Below are 19,033 nucleotides of genomic sequence, written 5' to 3' on the forward strand. Positions count from 1 at the left end.
CCCTTTGGCCTGAAAAATCCAGCTGTTGCTCAGATAAGTATGTCCTGTATACAAGGATAGTCTTTTGTTGTTACTGCTGATAAGGAGGCAGTGCCCTAGAGGATAGGCAAAGCATTGGAGAGCAAAATTCTTTTAAGGAAAAAAAAACCCCAGCACATAAAAACTCAAAAAACTTTTTGTTCTTTTGAGCACTTTATTCTGCAGTTGTTCAGATCAGACACTCGTGCATCTTACCCTGAAGGGTCTGGTGCTGGCTACTGTCAGGGATTGGGCACTCACTCACAGCAATCCTTAAAGAACTAATGGAATATCAAAAATTAGTGTTTCATGTATGATATAACCTGAGGGACTATTTTAAACATTCAAGCATATCTGTAGTTTCTACACCATCTGTTATATAAAAATGACAAACCTGAGAGAGACTTATGCCTCTTTACAGAAGCAACAGGAGACTTCTGAAGGTCATATTATCCCTAATGCCTTTTCAGAGCTTCTCATAGCTTTGGTGGGATGATCCAAACTTCAAGGGCAAATTCTATGTCCTAAATTATCTCATAAATCTCCTATTATTGCCACAAATACAACCTCCAGTTCAATTATTTCAATATTACATGATAATTCTCTCAAAAGATTGCATCTAAAAAAATAAGAAAATAGTACAAGAAAAATCAAAACCATTGATCTTTTTACTACAGATTATGAGCATATCTCTGAAGTGAAGTGCTTTACTTTTTTGCAGGTAGTTATTCATGCTGCCTTTGGAATTAATGGGCTGCACTTGTGGTCTCAGGATGCTCATATTTCCTGTAAGGATGATGACTGCCTGCTATTACACACTACTGTAATACTCAACCTTCAGCAAGTCCACATCTTTATTTAGCTACTTCAAGCTCATCTCTGATGTGCTTGAGTGCACTCTGCTGTATGCCTTGATCCATCTGCCCTCTGCAGACCTGGAATAGCCTCACTAGGATCCAAGCACACCTGGACTGAACTGGGCCTCACCCCTTATCATCCTCAGCCATTTACTCTGCCCCACAGTCCTTTTACACCTCCTTCACACACAACTAGGGGCCAAGGCAACCCACACATCTTTCAGCTGGAGCTATAGTCTGCCAATCAATTGAGGGGAAGGGAGAGGAAAGCCTTTTCTCTGATTTGATTCATGATGCTCTTCTGAAAACCAAATGAATGTCCTTCTGATCTACTTTCAGTTCGGAGCCTCAGCACCCAGTATCCCATTTACTTGGATGGTTCACAGAGCTCTGCTCCCAAAACCCTATATAAAATCAATATTTTTTGTTAAATACAAAAGATGGTTGCATTTGGGAAAGTGTCTAACAATTGTCTGCCTACTTGTAAAGCCAGTGATTTGAATTATCTGAAAGGCTACTTATTCACCATATGTTAGAGCAGAGGATTATCCTGAATACATGGGTAGACAGACACTTGCATAGTCAATATCCATTCCTTAAAATCCTTAGATTATAAAATGAAGGTAGCATTTACATAAAAAATAATATTTTTGCTGGAATATTTAGATCCCAGTTTATTTACTGTTTTCCCTCAAACATGAATTTTTCTGTTCAATAAATGAAAATAATGCCAGTTATTTCAGAGGTAGCTATATACTCATCATATCAGAATTCAGTTTGAATAGAAACTGACATATATTTTGTAATTTCAAATAATAATTACTAATTTTTCAAAGAAATTATAATGCAAATGTACTTGCTGAATGTGAAAGATACCATTACTTGAGGGGACCAGAAAACAGTCTTCAAAGATGAACACATACGGTAAATCTACCGTTTGTGTTTTTAGCATAAGAGCATGTGAACTACTAGACCCAACTGATTAATACAAGAGAAAGAAATGCAGTTATTTCTGAGAAATAACTAAAGTTGTTTTGAACCACATTTGAGAAGTACATTCAGTTTCAGTAACTCTGTAATTATTTCCCTGAGAAAAGGTACATTTTGGGGATTTTATTTTCTTTTAAAGATAGTAGGTAAAGAATGAGGAATGCATTTGATGTATTCTATTTGGGGAAAAATCATGGAATCAGAGAGTCATAGAATGGCCTGGGTTGGAAGGGACCTTAACGATCATCCAGTTCAAGCCCCTTGGAAAGGGACACTTTCACTAGACCAGGTTGCTCAGAGCTCTGGACAACCTGGCCTGGAATACTTACTTCCAGGGATACAACATTCGCAACTTAAATGGAAAAATAAAATTTATCCAATAAACAACAGGGAAGTACTATAGCCATATCAAATTCATCTGCTTATGAACAGGATACAAGAAAGAAAATGTTAAATATATAGGCAGATATAATCCCTGATTTTGAAAAATATAGGAACACACATACATGTTGTGAAAATTGTGGAACAAAATTACAGGATATTTAAATCACATCTATAATCCTGGGATCCAGCCTGGGGAAAAATATATATCTCACTTAAATTAGTCTTTCCAGGTTTCTCAATGCCACAATTCCATTTCTGTCTTACTCTGCCTTTGCCTCTGTGGAAAACGAACCTTTACCAGACTCCTGCTGCATAACATTGGTGTTCATGCTGTGTAGCTCACAGGGAGGCATGACTCATGGCAAAGATGGAGCAGCTCTGCCTCTCCCAACCATTTCCTCCTTCCCCTCTCCCTCCATCTCCGCTCCAATGATAAAACTTGTTTGCTAACAGTATCAGCTTAAAAATGCTCAGGAAGAGAAACTCTCACTGCTGGCTCTTGTACTCCAGCTCCAGACCCGGCTGTCTCTTCTTCAGCTCTGCTCCATAGCTCTCAGCAGAGAATTGATGGATGAGATGAGGGAGCTCATCCAGATTATTTTTGTTCCATTCATTGGGTTTGGGCTTGATTTGGACCTGTTTCCCATTTAGCTCATGCAACTGCCAAAACTTTGATCTGTCAGCCTACCCAGTTTCCAGCACATTGTAGAACAGAGACAATGCTAAGTGGGAAAGAATGAAATAGAGATACCTCCAAGAAATACCTCCAAGAAACACTTCTGGAGAGACAAAGTATCATGGGACTAGACCAAAGAGTTAACTTTGTGTTGCCTTCTAGAACTATGACTGACTCCTTAGGATGGCAGAGTGGATAGTAGAATTATTAGAAAACAGATATTTTCTTTATGGCTTTGGAAAAATAACCAGGCAATCTAATTAAAATAAATCCCTACTCCTCCTCTTCCTTTCCCTTCCCCTCAAAACACATCCTCAGAAGTCTCCCAGTTGCAAACAAGCCTTTTAGGGTAACTTCCTTCCCTTTCATCCCTTTTTGTTTGGAGTAAAGGCAAAAAATGAGAATGAGCCTTTCACATCTAAAATGTCACCTCAGTAACTGCTGCTATCACCAAAAAAATCATTCTGATAGATTTCATATGCTTTTCTTTTTAGAAAATAATTTCAGATGAAAACATTATTCATACTACTTAAACGGGGAATATGGCTTAAAAAAAGAGCTTTTTCAGTTTTACTGAAGTCAAAAGGAGTCATGTACCATTGATTTTCTCAAAAGCAAGTAGCAATGAAAAGATATTCATAGCTTATATTTTATTTTTGACATAAGAAGAGAAATACTGGTGCTGCAAATAGCTCTGAAAACACATGAGATGTGAAAATATGCAATTAAATCTATTTGAAGTGTCTGGTGATGACAATGAAACAACTTCTGCAGTAATATAAAATTCTACCATAGGTCCCTCTGCATTCTAAGACCCCTTGAAAAGCATTTATCTATGTGAGCTGGTGAGTCACTGCCTCACTGAATGTGGCATATCACCAGAATGGGCCTAGATTGTTTGAACAGACCTTAGAGAAATAAGGCTTAATAAATTTAATATGCATCTTTTTAATTTCAGAAAAATAGTCTAAATTACAAAGAGAAATTAAGATAATTATTAATTTGAAGCCAGCAACAACACATACTGATTAATATGGCATTTGGCATGCCAGCCCAGCAAAAACCAGAGTTCCTGAATGTCAGAGAGACAACAGGAAAGGAAACAGGTCTTCATAAAACCTGAAGACACTTCCAAGTGAAGAGGTTTGGAATTTATTTTTGACATGCATAAGAAAACCATCAAAAAATCAGACTCATAGAAAAGAATAAATACAGTTGTAATATTTCTAGTGAAGGTAATTTTACATTTTAGATTATTAATTTTATGTTTTCTTTTCAAAATGCACACAAATTTGGTTTTTTAAACTCTAAAACACCAATTCCAGAATAAATCTATTTGTTAGCTTTTTTTTTAGGCCAGTATAGGGCAATGATATTACTTTTTAAATTCCATCACAATAATACAAAACCTGAAAAACATAATAAAAACATATTTGTAAAATGAAAATTATTGCAAGTTTCTGATGAAAATCACATATGTAGGTAACAAAACCAGATTCTTTAAGATTATTTATGAAACATACTATTATTTTGTATTTCACTTAGATGTAGTTTATTGTGAAAATATAAGTTCAAAAATGTTTTGATTCTTGCTGCTATGTACAGAGACAAAAGGCTATATGGAAAGTTCTGAGTGAATATGTCTAAAAGGTAATTCTTATTCTTTCCCTTTTAATCTAGATCATCACAATGTGACATATCCAATATTTTAAGTGTTCTGTGGCCTTAAAATATTATACTCATTGCTTTCTGTCATCTTCAGTTTTTCTTATAGAGCCCTAAAGGAAAAAAAAGGAAATGTGAAATTTGTACTTGCTAGAGTCATTATCATTAAAAATTCAAAAGTGTTAGCAAATTCTTCACAGTTCCCAATTGTTTTGTATTCAGAATTCATGGAGAAAGATCAGCACAGGTGACATTTACTGTATCTCTTGTTAATGATTGGCTTTTTGATCTTTGGCTACCAGATTTAAAATGCTACAGCCTTCCATGAAGGCTGTGTTGAAACTGCAATGAAATGGTGTTACTATTGTGGCAGCAGCATGAAAAATCTAGGGTCAGACCTGGAGGATCAGCTTTGATACATGAAATTAAATTAGAACAGAGTCAAAGAAGTGCATTTTTTACATGTAATTATCAATTTCATTTTGATATCTACTTTGGCACTGCCCAGACAAGTAAATTTGTGTGTTCATGCACAGCGCACAGTTTGAGGAGCTAGACCTCAAAGCTTTCACCCTGCTGAACTTCTGCTGTGATGTTGCCCTGAGTCAGGGAGATATCAGAGATATCAGAGAGATATCAGATGTCAGAGAGATATCAGAGGATCCCAAGCTGCACCACTGTTGAGAACATGCAATAATCTCTGCACATGCATAAACCCTCTGCATCCAGGACAAGCTAGGCAGACTAGAAGTGGCAGAAAGATGTGTCTGCTGTTCACATCACAGTTTTGTGACTATATGATCCCACTTCCCCTCCACTTGCCCCAGGGTAGGAGAAAGTCTTTACTCCCTGTTCATGCTGTTCAGACCTGCTACTGCAGCTCCTGGTCAGAGCAGTCTGAGAAGGATATAGTGACAATAAAGTAGGAGCCTTTCTATTCTTTGTGAAGCTGTCTTATGCCATCAATATCAGATTTATGGGAAAGTAAAAATAAAAGGCAGAGAGTTACTATTCTGTAATGTGGAATTTAGAGGTCCTGATCTAGGAGAAAGTAGCCCAGGTTTTTGATTTCTGAATTCAAGAACACATCTGCTTTTATCTTGAAATTAATATAATTGCATGAAATCTTTGAGAATACAGTTTTTGCTCTGTTTGAGAACTTAAATTGAAAGAAAAACCTAGGCACTGATTGTTTAGAAAGCCTTGTTTGAAAACCCACCAGCTCTTACCCTTAGTACATGACTACAGCAGGGAGCTGGCCAAATGGCCAGTCACATGAACTAGCATTTAGAGGCAACATAATTTCTGTAGTAATAAATAATTATTAATAATTAATGGATTGCCAAGAAACTTAAGTCTGGTTCCTTCAGAAAGAGATAAGAGAAAACAGTGAATTTTAGATACTAAAATGCCCTTCTTGGTTTATGTAAATTCTTAGGATTACAAATCTGCAGGTTCGGGCTCAAGATACAGTGTGTGAATTGTAGGTGCTCAACAGGAACAGTACCATGCAGATCCACAAAGGGCAAACCAAAAAATACAGTCCTTTAACTTTATGTGCATGTAAATGACTATGTGTATATAACCACAACATGCTCCAGATCAGGAAAATTAACTACACTATTGAGGAGAACTTCAGCTAAGGGTTCCTGTCCTCCCACCTCCTGTTTGGGCTCTGGGCACACACCCAGACAAATTATGGTTGCCTTCTGTGTAGGTGAATTCATTTAGCTCATTTGTTCAAAGATAAGAGAGTTTGAGTGCTGTTAACTGTAATCCTAAAAGAACAAAAGAAGCTGCATGTTGCCGGTACTATCTCTTATACTAATTACAATACATGGCACTAAAGGCAAGGTATGGAAAAGTTAATAAGTAGCCTTAAACTGAAATCTCCCAAGACTATTTTAGTGGCAGTAACAATAACAATAAACCTGCAGTCTCCTTGGTTTCTTTTTTGGGTTAGCTCTTTGTGTCGTGTTTTACAAAGATTGGAGTAAAGTAATAAATAATCTTGTCAGAAAACAACACAGATCAATAATAATTCATAACAAAACCAGCATAAGTTTTTCCTTTCAAAGTCATATTAACATTTGAATATCAGTAGAGGTCTACACTCTAGAATATTAAATTTGCATTCAAATACCTGATTATTCATAATCTATATCTTTATGGCTTCATATAGAGTTGATATATGCTTTTCATGATTGCATTATAAAACAATTTTCTATAAAATAATTCCTTTAGGGACAACCAAAAAATTTTAAAATTTTAAAATAAGTAAATACAGAAGTCCTTTCTTTTCAGAGATGAGGTGTGGAAGACCATATATGACATGGAATACTGTAATCTTTTCATGGTGCTATATTAATGTGACAGCTGAGCAAGGAGCTGTGCAGTACTATCAGTACTGAGTGCCACCTTAAGTTTTACCAAAATGCTGTATTTTATACTGTCAGCATTTCATATTATGATTTTAGCTCTAGAAGTCCAATGCTTTTCATACTGCATCTCATTCAGTATAATTATTGATGGTCTTATACTTTCATTACAAACCATTTATTGCACTGAAAGACAGAAATAGATACATTGTAAGATATTGCTGATTGAATTCTGAGTGATAGACATGAAGGTATAAATGATTGTTTGATCCCATGAATTTTTAACAAATATCTTCAATTTTCTCTAGAGAATTGAGGACTTGTCTTCACCAACCCTAAGGAGGAAAGGAAATATGTATAAAACACTTGTCTACCCACCTACCAAATATTTTATCTATTTAATTGTTTATTAGGCTGCATCCCACACTCATTTTGATGCTTTTTTTTTCTTTCAAATGTTAGTATTCTTTTCCTGATTCCATTCAAGAAGCACTGAAACAGATGAATTTACATGGCTTTTCTGATGCAGTCATTTGATCCTTATACATCATTCTAATGTTTCAAAATAACTACTGGACATGACAGACAAAAATGCATCAGGTTGATCATACTGTCTGAAAGCTTTAGGAATTCCCTGTGAATTCAATAATTGCGGGGTGCTGGAACTGGATTTAGGTCACTGAACTATGGTTGGTAAAGAAGACAAGATACAACTACATTTATCCTATATTAAGCATATAAAGTATTTAAGTATTCATTTTCTTATGTTCAGACAATCTTCTGTATCTCTTGTTAATAATTGGCTTTTTAATCTATGACTACCAGATTTAAAAATCTTAATGGTGTAAGAGCCTGAAGGATTAGAAAATAAGAATGTTTTTCATTGTTCTACCAGAACACTAGCTGTGTGCTTCATGTATATCCTGAATCATGTGCATTCATGTGTATACAAGTCAGCCATCACATAACTTTCCTTAAAATTTAATTAATTGTAAAAATCTACCAAAAAGTTCATGAAAGAAGGTATGTGAAAATATTCAAAAAGCATTTCACAATGCAAGTCTTGCTAAACTGCAGGTACTTTTGAATGTAAATTTTTTGTTGCAGAAAATATTCAGGTTTATTATCTGCCAAGATTTCTTGTTTTAGGCTTTGGAAGACACAGAAATAAAGACACTGTTTTCAATAAACTTAAATAAACTCATAACCTTGCAAACACAGAATGCACCTCTGAAGGTTTTTGGATAGTGCTGGGACTGAAAGAAGAACTCTGTGAATACATGTGGAATTGATCTAAATAAAATTAGATGTATAAATCTGCCTCTGGATTCTAAACCAGGAAGACAACAAGAACTAGTCCAAATCAGAGGATGGCTCTGATAGCATGAGGCAATAATTCACAATTTGTAATATTTTGATTCATGAGCAAAAAGAAATTATTCCAGTTTCGTATAAAGTACTTCACAATCCTACATTGAATATAACTCTTGGAAAAATTATTTTGAAATTCTTTTTGCTGATATTCTCTACTCAGAGGTGATTTCCACCTCTGAGATCTATGGATTAAATAAATTAAAACAGAAGAAATACTGCTAAGTCTTAAAAGTAAATATAAATTAATTTTGTACCAAGTTCATGCTTCACAACTCATATGGTGATTTATATGCCTAATTTCCTATTTAACAATTTCCTATTACAATAATTTAACTAAAAAGCTCAACTTAAATTATAAATTGAACTATATGCAATGTTCATTGGCCATGAAAATAGATCCACACTTAATCTTGGAAAGTTTGTCATCAATTTCTTCAAAAATATTATTGAAGTTATGGCTTTAGTACAACTATTTTTAGCAAACTTCCCAGTCTGAGCATTCAGGAGGATCTCTGATGGTCACAGTCCTAAAGCCACAGATTCCACTGCTGTGACCAAAGTCCCTTCACAGCAGGCTGCTCCAGAGGCCAGAGGGGCCCCACGCACCCCACTCACACAGGCAGACCAGGTTTCCCACAGAAGCCTTGTTCCGTAAAACAATTTATTCACAGCTCAGTAACACAGAGAGACCCTGAGCTGCTGCCTCCAAGGGGGGCTCCCAACAAAGGAATCCCCAGGCTGTCACACCTTCACAGTCTGAGGGTGCTGAAGTCTCACTCCTCCTCCTGAGTCCTCTGCTCCTTCTGTGCCTCCCAACACCCACCCACCTGGCTGGCACCACCATTTTTCTTGCCTTTTGTTAACCAAAAGTTGGCAGCTCACAGCCTTTTGTTTCAGGCTCCCACCCTGAGCTCAAACTGCACCTCTAACAGAGCCACCTGCACCAGGTGTACTCCTCAACACTGTCTGAGGATTAGAAATATATGAAGATGAGGAAAACTTTCACTGTTATTTATGTAGAGTGAAGGCATATGATGGCTATACAGACGTATTTTATGTCTCATACCCAGCACCAATTGCCTGGGTTATAGAAGAAACTCTTCTACAAGCAAGTTTATTCTCTTTTTTCAGTTATGGAGCTTCTTTGCTCTCTATGAATCATAAATACTTAAAGAAAATACTTGATATAGTATTTCCAGTGGTAAATCTCCAAAATCAATAGAATAAATTTAGGCATGAATTTGACCCAGTGAGTTCTATTGATCCACTGAAGTTATTGACCTAACAGAATAGTGCAGTCTTCCTTTGACTGGATATTTAATAAAGCATCAAAATTTGCTTCAATATTGAATACCAATTTGAGTTGATAGTTTGTATCATGGGTTATTGATTTTAAACCTATGTTACTGATTAAATCTGAAGTCTTTGAGCAACAGCAGTGCATGTAAGATCATGGGATAACTCAAGAGAATTCAAGAGACTGCATTGCCTGATTTCCTGTTTAAGTGGTGGCATCAGACAAGGTTGCTCAGGCCTTATCAGGTGAGATCACAAAAACCTCCAAAGATGGGAATTGCACATCTTCTTTAAACAAACTTACCCACTGTTATACTGTCCTCACAGTGGAAAAAAATATATCCAGTCTGATTCTCTCCTGTTCATCTTTTGATCATGACTCTTGTATGGTCCATATGAACCACCCATACTGTAGGGCACAAAACTAGATGCAACACTCCAGTGGTTCTCTCAAAAGTGCCACGTGGAGAGGCATAATCCCTTCCTTCAATATACTCACTGTACTAGTGCTTCCCCTCACTGTCAAAGCCAATGAGTCTGATGGCTCTTTCAATGAGAAAATTTTCAATTACCATTTTTGATTAGAAAGATAGATTGGAACAGAGATGGAAACTGATAATTTTTTCTTATGTCTTTTTTCACTTTGATGCTCCTCAGTCTATTTTCTTTCTGTTCTTATGCATCTGTTTTTTCACAAGTTATTTGGTCAAAATGCTATTTTAATATTTATTCTCATATTCGGTTTTTATTTGGATTTTCTTTCACTCACTAATAAATTATAAACAAGTAACCATTTCATTAATTATATGTATTTTTCTGCATATACATGCATGTACTTTTAATAGGCATTATCCCTGTTGTCAAGATATACAAAGAAAAATCTAATAGAATTATTTTTTAGTATTCTTAGGGACTTGAGCTGGGTGCATGAAAATCTTGGGTGTTAGGACTTCTGGGAGTAAGGAACGTGCCTGTGGAGCTCTAAAATATACACAAGAGATCACTATAAATTGTGGGATTTTTATCTCTGCATACCTAGACTAGAAATCATTTTATGTCTGAACCTCCTCTGGCACTCTCAAGGTCCCTGAAGTCTGAAAGAAAAGTGTTGAAAGCCACAAGATAATTCAGATGAAAAGCTCTGACACCAAGATTCCATCCTCGGCTATTGTAAAGGAGACCTAATTACTGGCTATGACAAATATCTGATGTAATCTCCTGTTTTTATGAGTTAATTTCCTTTTTTGTTTTCCCTTTTAGTATTTTTGTTAAGTATCCTGTCTTGGCTTTTATTTTTGTTCTAAATATTTCAAGTTTTTTGATTCTAGAATTTATCCCAAATACAACAAAATATTATCTCAATAATATTATATTTTCTGGCGCTAAGGGACATAGCACATATTCCACATGCACATAAAAGCAGAGTTTGGTCCTAAATTTTCTTGACAGGGGAATCTGGCTGATTATTGGGTGGGGTTTAGCAAGCATGTGTGATTATCTGAGTTTGAGTCACATCTTCTTATCTTTGCTATTCATTTTTCTGCTCATGTACACATCTAAATTTGAAAATAAATAACTGATATCAATAAATAGGAATTAATCATCCCAATTAACTATTCCAATATCTAACAGGATCACAAGAGATGAAAAAACTAAAATATTTCATGTTAAAAATCTCATCTAGTCCTGCTTCACCCACATACCTGTCTTCTCCAGGCACTATGTCAGAATAAGAGTTGCTGGCATAGGTTAATGTGGCAGCTGCAATGGGTGGGAGCAAAGAATAAAAAAACATACAATGAAAAAATAAGAGCTATGTTAGATAAAAATTAAAATAAATTCTTAACATATTGACCTAATGTATTCTAAAATTATGACCTTGGTCTACATAATTCCTTTTAATTCTTTGCATTATTTTTCTGTCTAAAATTGTAGCTAAAAAATACCTGGATTTGTTTTTAAAATCTTATTTCACATACTAATTTCCATTCCCTGGACAGGGAGTTTGTTAACAAGGCTTAATCAGACAGTGACCTATTTGCTACAGAATTTAAAAAAATCAAAGGCAATGTTTCAAAACTCAATTAAAAGTTTCTGATTCCCTTGTGACATTCCTTTCAACAGAAAATAAAAGGATTGTTTTGGTTGGGTTTTTTTGTTACCTTTTATTGTTGGTAAATTCTCTCTTAGCACACATTAGTGAACTGAACATCTCATACTCAGGCTCACAAGTTCTTAGATTTTCTCATCACTTTATTTGTAGTTTTATTTGAAGTTAGTTTGGCCTGCTTTGACCTATAAATTGGTATGGATGTCCAGATATATGTCTAATATTTATCAGCTATAGGAAAAATGTCCAAAGGGCAAAAGTTTCTGCTTCATACATTATGTAGGCAAAAGACTGAAGTTATAGCTGTGGTGCAAATCTCAGCCTTGAAATGATTCTGAGTGTTTGAGGCAAATTTTACCAGCACATGTGGCAATGATAGTAGGCATGGTAATTGTAAGCGTTTGAAAACTTCCCACATATTCCTACTCTTTAGTAGGCATGGTAACATTTTTTTTCAAACCTTGAAACAGAATTTTGAAAATAGTCACATAACAGATAAATTAGCTTAAAACATGTTCCTACATATTTATCTACCACTATCAGTCCAATATCAACAATGTAAACATATTGAAGAAAGTAAGACAAATCATTTGATACATAAGCTTTTCATGGTAAGTTTTCCATGATACATAAACCTTGTCATGATACATTTTAAAATCTATTCCAAAACAGTGAAGGAAGAAAAATAATGAAGAGGGCGAGGAGCTTCAGTATTTATTCTTGTTGTGCATGTTCATTTCTAGTTTTCAGTTTCGCTGAGGGACAGGAAAAAAATGAAAACAAGTTTTTCTTAAGTTGCTGTAAGAAGGTAAAAAATTGAATTGGTGCACATCTATACCAAATCTATGAAGATTCTAGATTGTGAAACAAAAGCTTAGCTGGAGACTTTGTGAGGATTAAATTGTCCAAAGGGAAATGTTCTTTGCTACAGAAGGTAGAGTCTGGTGCAAGGTGATGCTGAGGTAAGCTGACCTTACAGCTGCTGAGGTAAGGCTGATGTATTGTGAGAGCTGCAGAAACCCAGCTGCAGCAAACCCATGCTACTGGTAATTTGAAGAGACAGGAACCATTACTTTCTTTTGCTATTTTCTTTCCTTCAAAAAACCTTTATTTCCCTCTACTCACAATCTCTTTGCCTCTTTTTTCTGTCAGCTGGTGCTCAAGCCCTGTCCTGGCACCTAAGAAAACACATATTAGAGCAGCAAGTTGTGTGTGCTGATTGCAAGGGGTTAATGCATCGGCCAATTTTGTAAAAGACCCTTTGCTCCAAATCAGATTATGTCATTAGCAGACTGTATTGAATTATGGCATCATATTTATAGTGTTTGAACTTTCAGCAAACAGTTTCATGTTATTCTGAAAATAACATCTTAAGACCAGTGACAGAATATTAACATTAATAAAACCAACAGATACACAACAAGCGATGAAAATCCACATTTTTACTTTAGACTGCCACTTTTAAATGGGAAATGTGGAACGTTCTTTTTTGTTGCACTAGGCTCCTTAGCAGTATTTCAACTTGCTGAACTGTAACAGAACAAACAAACAAACGAAATTGCTTCTCAGGTGAGAAATAAATTTAAAAAAAGAAGAGGGAGAAAGATAGAAAAAAATAAGTCTGAAAAATGTAATTTCAAATCCTAAGATTTCTGTAAAGAAGTCCAAAATATGACTTAGAGTATTGAAAGGAAAATACACAGAGAATCAAGACCTCATGCATGTATTCAGCTCTTCATTATTCAGTGAGCTGAGATACTCGTGACCCCAAATGATGAAGGTATGGAGGTCACTGCAGAAACTTTCCAGTTCTCCATAATGAGTTAGTTCAGGGTCAGCTGAGCTTATTAACTGTGGCTCAGCACTTCCCTTGCTGTGCTCACTGTGGCTGCTCTGAAACCTCAGTGAGGATGCCTGCTCTGCCCCTGAGTACTCCAGCAGCAGAGCTTATTAGGTTGAGCAGAGGAGTAGCCTGGGCCTGAGGTTCCCACAGGGCTAATCCAGCCTGATAACCCGCCTGCAGCTGAGGATCAGTGGATCTGTGTAGTTGGCATGTCTAGAGATAATAAATCTGCCTGAACTTGGTGGCCTTCCAAGCAAAATAACTGAAATGTCTCTGAAGCATTATTAAAAATAAATAAATAAATAAATAAATAAATAAATAAATAAATGCTACCTTTAGCAGCAGCATATCCATGTTTGTGTGAGGTTTATCTTATCTCATATTACTGCCTGGCCCAAGGAGTCCTTGTAGATTGAAAACGGCTTAAAAAGATATCAAAATTGAGTAATTTCTTTATGTCTTTTTGAATATAAAAGCTTAAGCTTTCACATTCAGAATGATATCTTATAAACAACTGATCCCATTCTAGAAAATGTTTTTAAAAATCTTGAACATTCTACAGGAAAGACAGGTGGAGACTATTAACAACAGTGTGTAGTGACAAGAAAAAGGGGATTGGCTAAAAAGTGAAATAGTTTAGGTTTAGATTGGATATTAGGGAGAAATTCTTTGCTGTGAGGATGGCGAGACATTGGAACAGGTTGCTCATAGAAGTTGTGGATGTCCTTGGAACACTCAGAAGTGCTTGAGGCCAAATTAATTGAACCTAGGAGGCAGATGATATCATCAAAAATGCTAAATATTAGTGACAATATTTTAATATTGCATTTCTGTGAGATGCAGTAATAGAAATTCATTTCATGAAAGAATCTTTACCCCAGGCATCAGCATATGCCATTATGTTTTAACTGATGAGAAGGAAAGAGTGGAAAGCAACTTTTCCACAAGACTTTAGCCTATAGATGTAAACAAATTCCTGCACTGAAATGACTGAAACACATTGTAGATGACATTTAACTATCAATTCTGAAATCTTAACAAATGACATCTTTAGTGCAATTGACATATTTAGGTTTGTTTTCTAAAGAGCTTTCCATAGTGATCTAGCTTGAGGAGCAAAGTTTTGGATACATCCTAAAACATGACTTCCAGGAAAAGTCAGAAATAACTCTCTCCTTTACAAAATTCCTTTGAAATAAGTTTACACCATAGAAAGAATATTTTTAAACAGTCAGTTAACTCAGGACAAGAGTTTCTTCTTAATTCATCAAGACATCAGAAAAAAGCAGCCCAAAGCAAGATACTTTGTACTGTACTATTCACATAAAACTTTCAGTCCTGTTTCTCAGGCATTCTCTTTGGGATTTTTGTTTTATCAGTGTTATTATATCAAAAAATTAAACTATCAAATATCCTCAGATAATACTGCACTATGATTTTCCACATGGATAGACTAAAACAAATTCAAAATAGTACTTCTAGGTGATTCTCTGTATATCAAGACATAGGGGGATTATAAAGCAAGCAGTAGCAGAGAATCTGTCAGATTAAATATGTCAGAGAACAACAATATCACCTTTGAAAGATGTAAGATTTTCTCAATATGTGACAGCATTTAGTAAAGTGAGCATGCAGCATTTAATGTAAAGAGCACTCAAAGTGTTTGTTGACTTTGTGTTTCTCTCTGCATGGGAAGCCACCTAAAGGGCCAAATCCAGTCTTTGTGTATGGATATCAGAAAGAATCTTTAGCTCTGGAGAGGAGGTAGCAACAAGCCTGTACCTTATGAGTAGTACAAAACTGTGCTCCAGAGTAAAACTACATACAGTATGTAGAGCCCTGTATGTAGAGAGTAAAATAAGAAAACAATACCAGACTGAATGTATCTTCAACATGCTCATCTAAGAAATTGTTGGAAATTCTAGAATTTCTGAAGCTTTCAAATGCAGCTGAATAACAATAATTCCTTTCCTCCAAGAATTCTGTACCTTTGGCTAAAATAAAATTTCAAAATTATTCTTGAAAGAAACTGTTAAAGAGTACTGAGTAGATGGATGATTAAGGAGTTCACTAGACATAAGGGAGAAATTCTAAGAACCTATTTGGCTCAACTGAGTGTAGTATTTCTCAGATCAAAGCAATGAAACAGGAAGAAAAGCAAAAGGACAGGTGAGTGTCCAAAGCAAAATATAATTTTGTATTAAGAATGCATTCTAATCTTCCTTTAAGATATCAATTTTGAGAACTTTTCCCTAAGGATCAATAAGTAAATGATCAATGTCCAACAAGTCCAAAATTAGAGTTAAATTTAGCTAAGTATGAATTTTTATAGAGAAAAAGGCCTTCAGTTTTTCTTCTGGGAGCATTATCATAAATGATCCTTCAAGTTATGTGGTTTATGCTAGACAAAACTGTTTTGATTCTCAGGCATTAGTAACTAGTATGAATTCACGCCATATATGAGTGTTACACAGAGGAATAGCTGGGTGAATGCTGTTTTTCTTTTGTGCCTTTTTTTTCTTTCAATTAATTTTCTTTTTAGATAACTATGTGATGTCTGAGTCTAAAATTATTAGTTGAAATAAGATATGAAAGCAGTCATTGCATCTAGTAATAACTCTGCCTTCCAGCTCCTTTGGCAAATGCAAAAAAATTGCAGCATGAATTAAATCTAGGCTTCTCTCTTCCTAACTGTAAATTAAACATTTCTGACAAAGCACAGATACTGAAACCACTGACAAAGCAAATTCTGGGCAGATATCACATACTACCAGCTCTGCCAAAATGGATATGAACAAAGATGCTTATGCTAATTTATGTAAAAGATTAAAACTAAGCAACTACAGAAAGATTAGGAGTTAAAGTGTTAAGATGAAGTCCAAACTTATTCCTAAAATGGTAGAATAGCTGTTCTGCACATTCTAAGATCTTGGGCTTCCGTTAATAATTTTCTGGTTTGTTGATTGTTGTCCAAAGATTCAGCTGAAGAAAAAGGTAGCTGCCCCCCTGAACGCAAAAACTAAGGACAAGGAGTGATACTGTAAGTCTCTGCCAGGTTAATGGACCAATTTGCCTTATTTTGGGTGCAAATTAATGAAAAATAGGTAAAGACAAGGCTTAGGAAGCTTAAAAGTGAATTCCTGCCTGACGAAGAGGGAGAGAGGAAAAAAGCTCTCTAAGTTCACTCTCAATTTAAAGCAAAAGAGAACAACTTTTTTCTTCTTTTCTTTCCCATTAAAATAATTTATCTCATTCCTACATAATTGGTTATTTCATTACAACAGCATTATAGTACAATAATGCTATTCCATGGAAGAACATGGAATAGCATTATCATACTATGATTTAGACAGTCCAGGAGTGCTAAATAATAAAGGACATTAGAAAGGCATAAACAAGGAACAATCTGAGAAGGAAATTTCCATATGGCCTTGGCAGTGCTTATGAACAGCATGAGGGAAGATGCAAATGCATTGAGAAATAGGTTCACAAGTGGGAAGGCAGAGTGATGAATAGTAGAGAAATGGACAGAGCCAAGTCTCTGGAGTTCATAACAGGTCATATTGTCACTGCCAAGCACAAGGACTTAGTTACCTGTTACTGCATGATAACTGCTGGCATCTTATCTATCTGCTTCCACATGGACCCTTCATTCACAGAGCACTTCAGCCCACAGAGATGAATTGCTGCTTAGTTAGGGTTTAGCAGCAACTTTCTTAGCAGGAGATGTATTTGACCTATCCAACTTTTCACATGCAGCCAAAAGATTAAGGCTTTCTGTAGATGCAGTAAATCTCACCTGTAGCTGCAATTTGCATCAGTATTTCCATTCATTCTCTGCTTTAATCTGTAGCCAAACACTATCCTCTGATTTAGGGAAAGCAAACTATTTTCAGTTCACCTCTGGAGTCGTACACAGTATTAAATTTCCTCCTTGACTTGAATGGAGTCCACAACATTACTATATTTTGTGGAATGCCTCCCTGTCAGTGTGTTTCTCAGACATTAGTTTTCCCCAACAGCACAATGATTAATTATTTGGTGCTTTACTTGTACTGCAGGCATGTAAAGGAAGTCAGAAATTTTTAGCACTTTCAGTCCAAGGTTAATAAAAGACAGTAAAATTAATAGGATGTGAGCATATATCCATTTGGATTTAGAATATATATTATGCAATACCATGAAGAATTTGATTGTGAAGGGGTATTAATTAAAATTCAAGACAATTGGGAGGGTTTAGTTAAAAAAAAGGGAGTGGTAAGAAAAAGGACAGAATTTCTGTCGGTTAGGTCATGATACGACATCCAGTGTGGAAAAATTTATGTCAATGTCCCATCTGCTAAAAAGAGATATCACAATGTTTTTGAGGGGGATAAAAAAAAGGGACTGATGAGAACCTAAGGAGAAAAACACCCAAATAAATGCAGAACTGGAGGCTCATTAATGCTTGGCCTTAGCTTGTCTCTACAACTTAACATTAGCTCATAAGTGATAGGGTTTGGCTTCAAGCCTGCATAAGAAATAAAATCCTCAAGTAATTTTTGTAAGCACATGCTTCCTGGAAGGCAGGTGACAGGCAAGGTTGCACTACTATGATGTGAAAAATCATGTTGTCTCATTTAGGTCATTAGCATCATGAAAAGGAAGAGGCAAGACCAGCTGATCACCAACAGAGAGGACTGGAGGGCTGTTGAGAAGGAACATTGGTGGCTCCCTACAAAATGAGTAGGTAGTGAGCAACAGTGAGCTTTTTCTGCCCACACTCACCACTGGTGTTGTCAGGATGGCCATGTTAATGCATGGAGTTTTCTACTTTTTTCCATGAGAAAAGAACTCTGCTGTGTTAAACAATATACAGGATTCCAGCTGCAGAGAGAGTAGAATGCTAGGAAGACTTGGAATAAGCGTGCTGTCTTTGGATAATTTTGAATTGCTCTTAATGCAATGAGACTGTGTGTGTGTGCATTGTTTTAGATCAGTAAGAAAGGTGTCTTTAAGAGGAAAACACTTTGTGGAACTTCTATAGTAAAGTATCTTTTCCCTTGCTGTCCAGTTGAATAACTGTGTGCAGAAGATGCAGAAGATGACTCTGAAGCATTGTCATAGAAGGATGTGGATGAGTTGAAGAGAAATCTATTACCTGTTATAGGCAAAACAATTTTTGTCTGCCTTTGAACATCTGTGTTTTGGTAAGAACAGCTCTGAAAAGAGCTGTGAAACAGTTAATAAGAGAATTGTTTAAATAACATGAAATATGACAGTCTTCAAAATCCAGAACAGCTGGAAATGTCATGGAAAGCAAGCCACATCTCATGAGATACCCACTAAGGTGCTGCTGCATTCTAATTATAGCTCAAAGAACAATACTTATGAGGTTTGACTGTCACTAATGCTAAATATTCTTAATTACTGTGTTATTAAAATTTCTTTAAAGTATCCTTT

The 19,033-nt window shown here is 35.7% G+C and overlaps 1 long non-coding RNA gene across 2 annotated transcripts in view; it reads right to left on the minus strand.

Moving 5' to 3' along the window:
- Window positions 1–19,033, minus strand: part of LOC113458850 (uncharacterized) — a 59,734-nt gene that overhangs the window by 5,154 nt on the left and 35,547 nt on the right. The gene's annotated exons all lie outside the window — the stretch shown is intronic.

Source organism: Zonotrichia albicollis, chromosome 5, assembly GCF_047830755.1.
Source record: "Zonotrichia albicollis isolate bZonAlb1 chromosome 5, bZonAlb1.hap1, whole genome shotgun sequence".
Classification (NCBI taxonomy): Eukaryota; Metazoa; Chordata; class Aves; order Passeriformes; family Passerellidae; genus Zonotrichia; species Zonotrichia albicollis.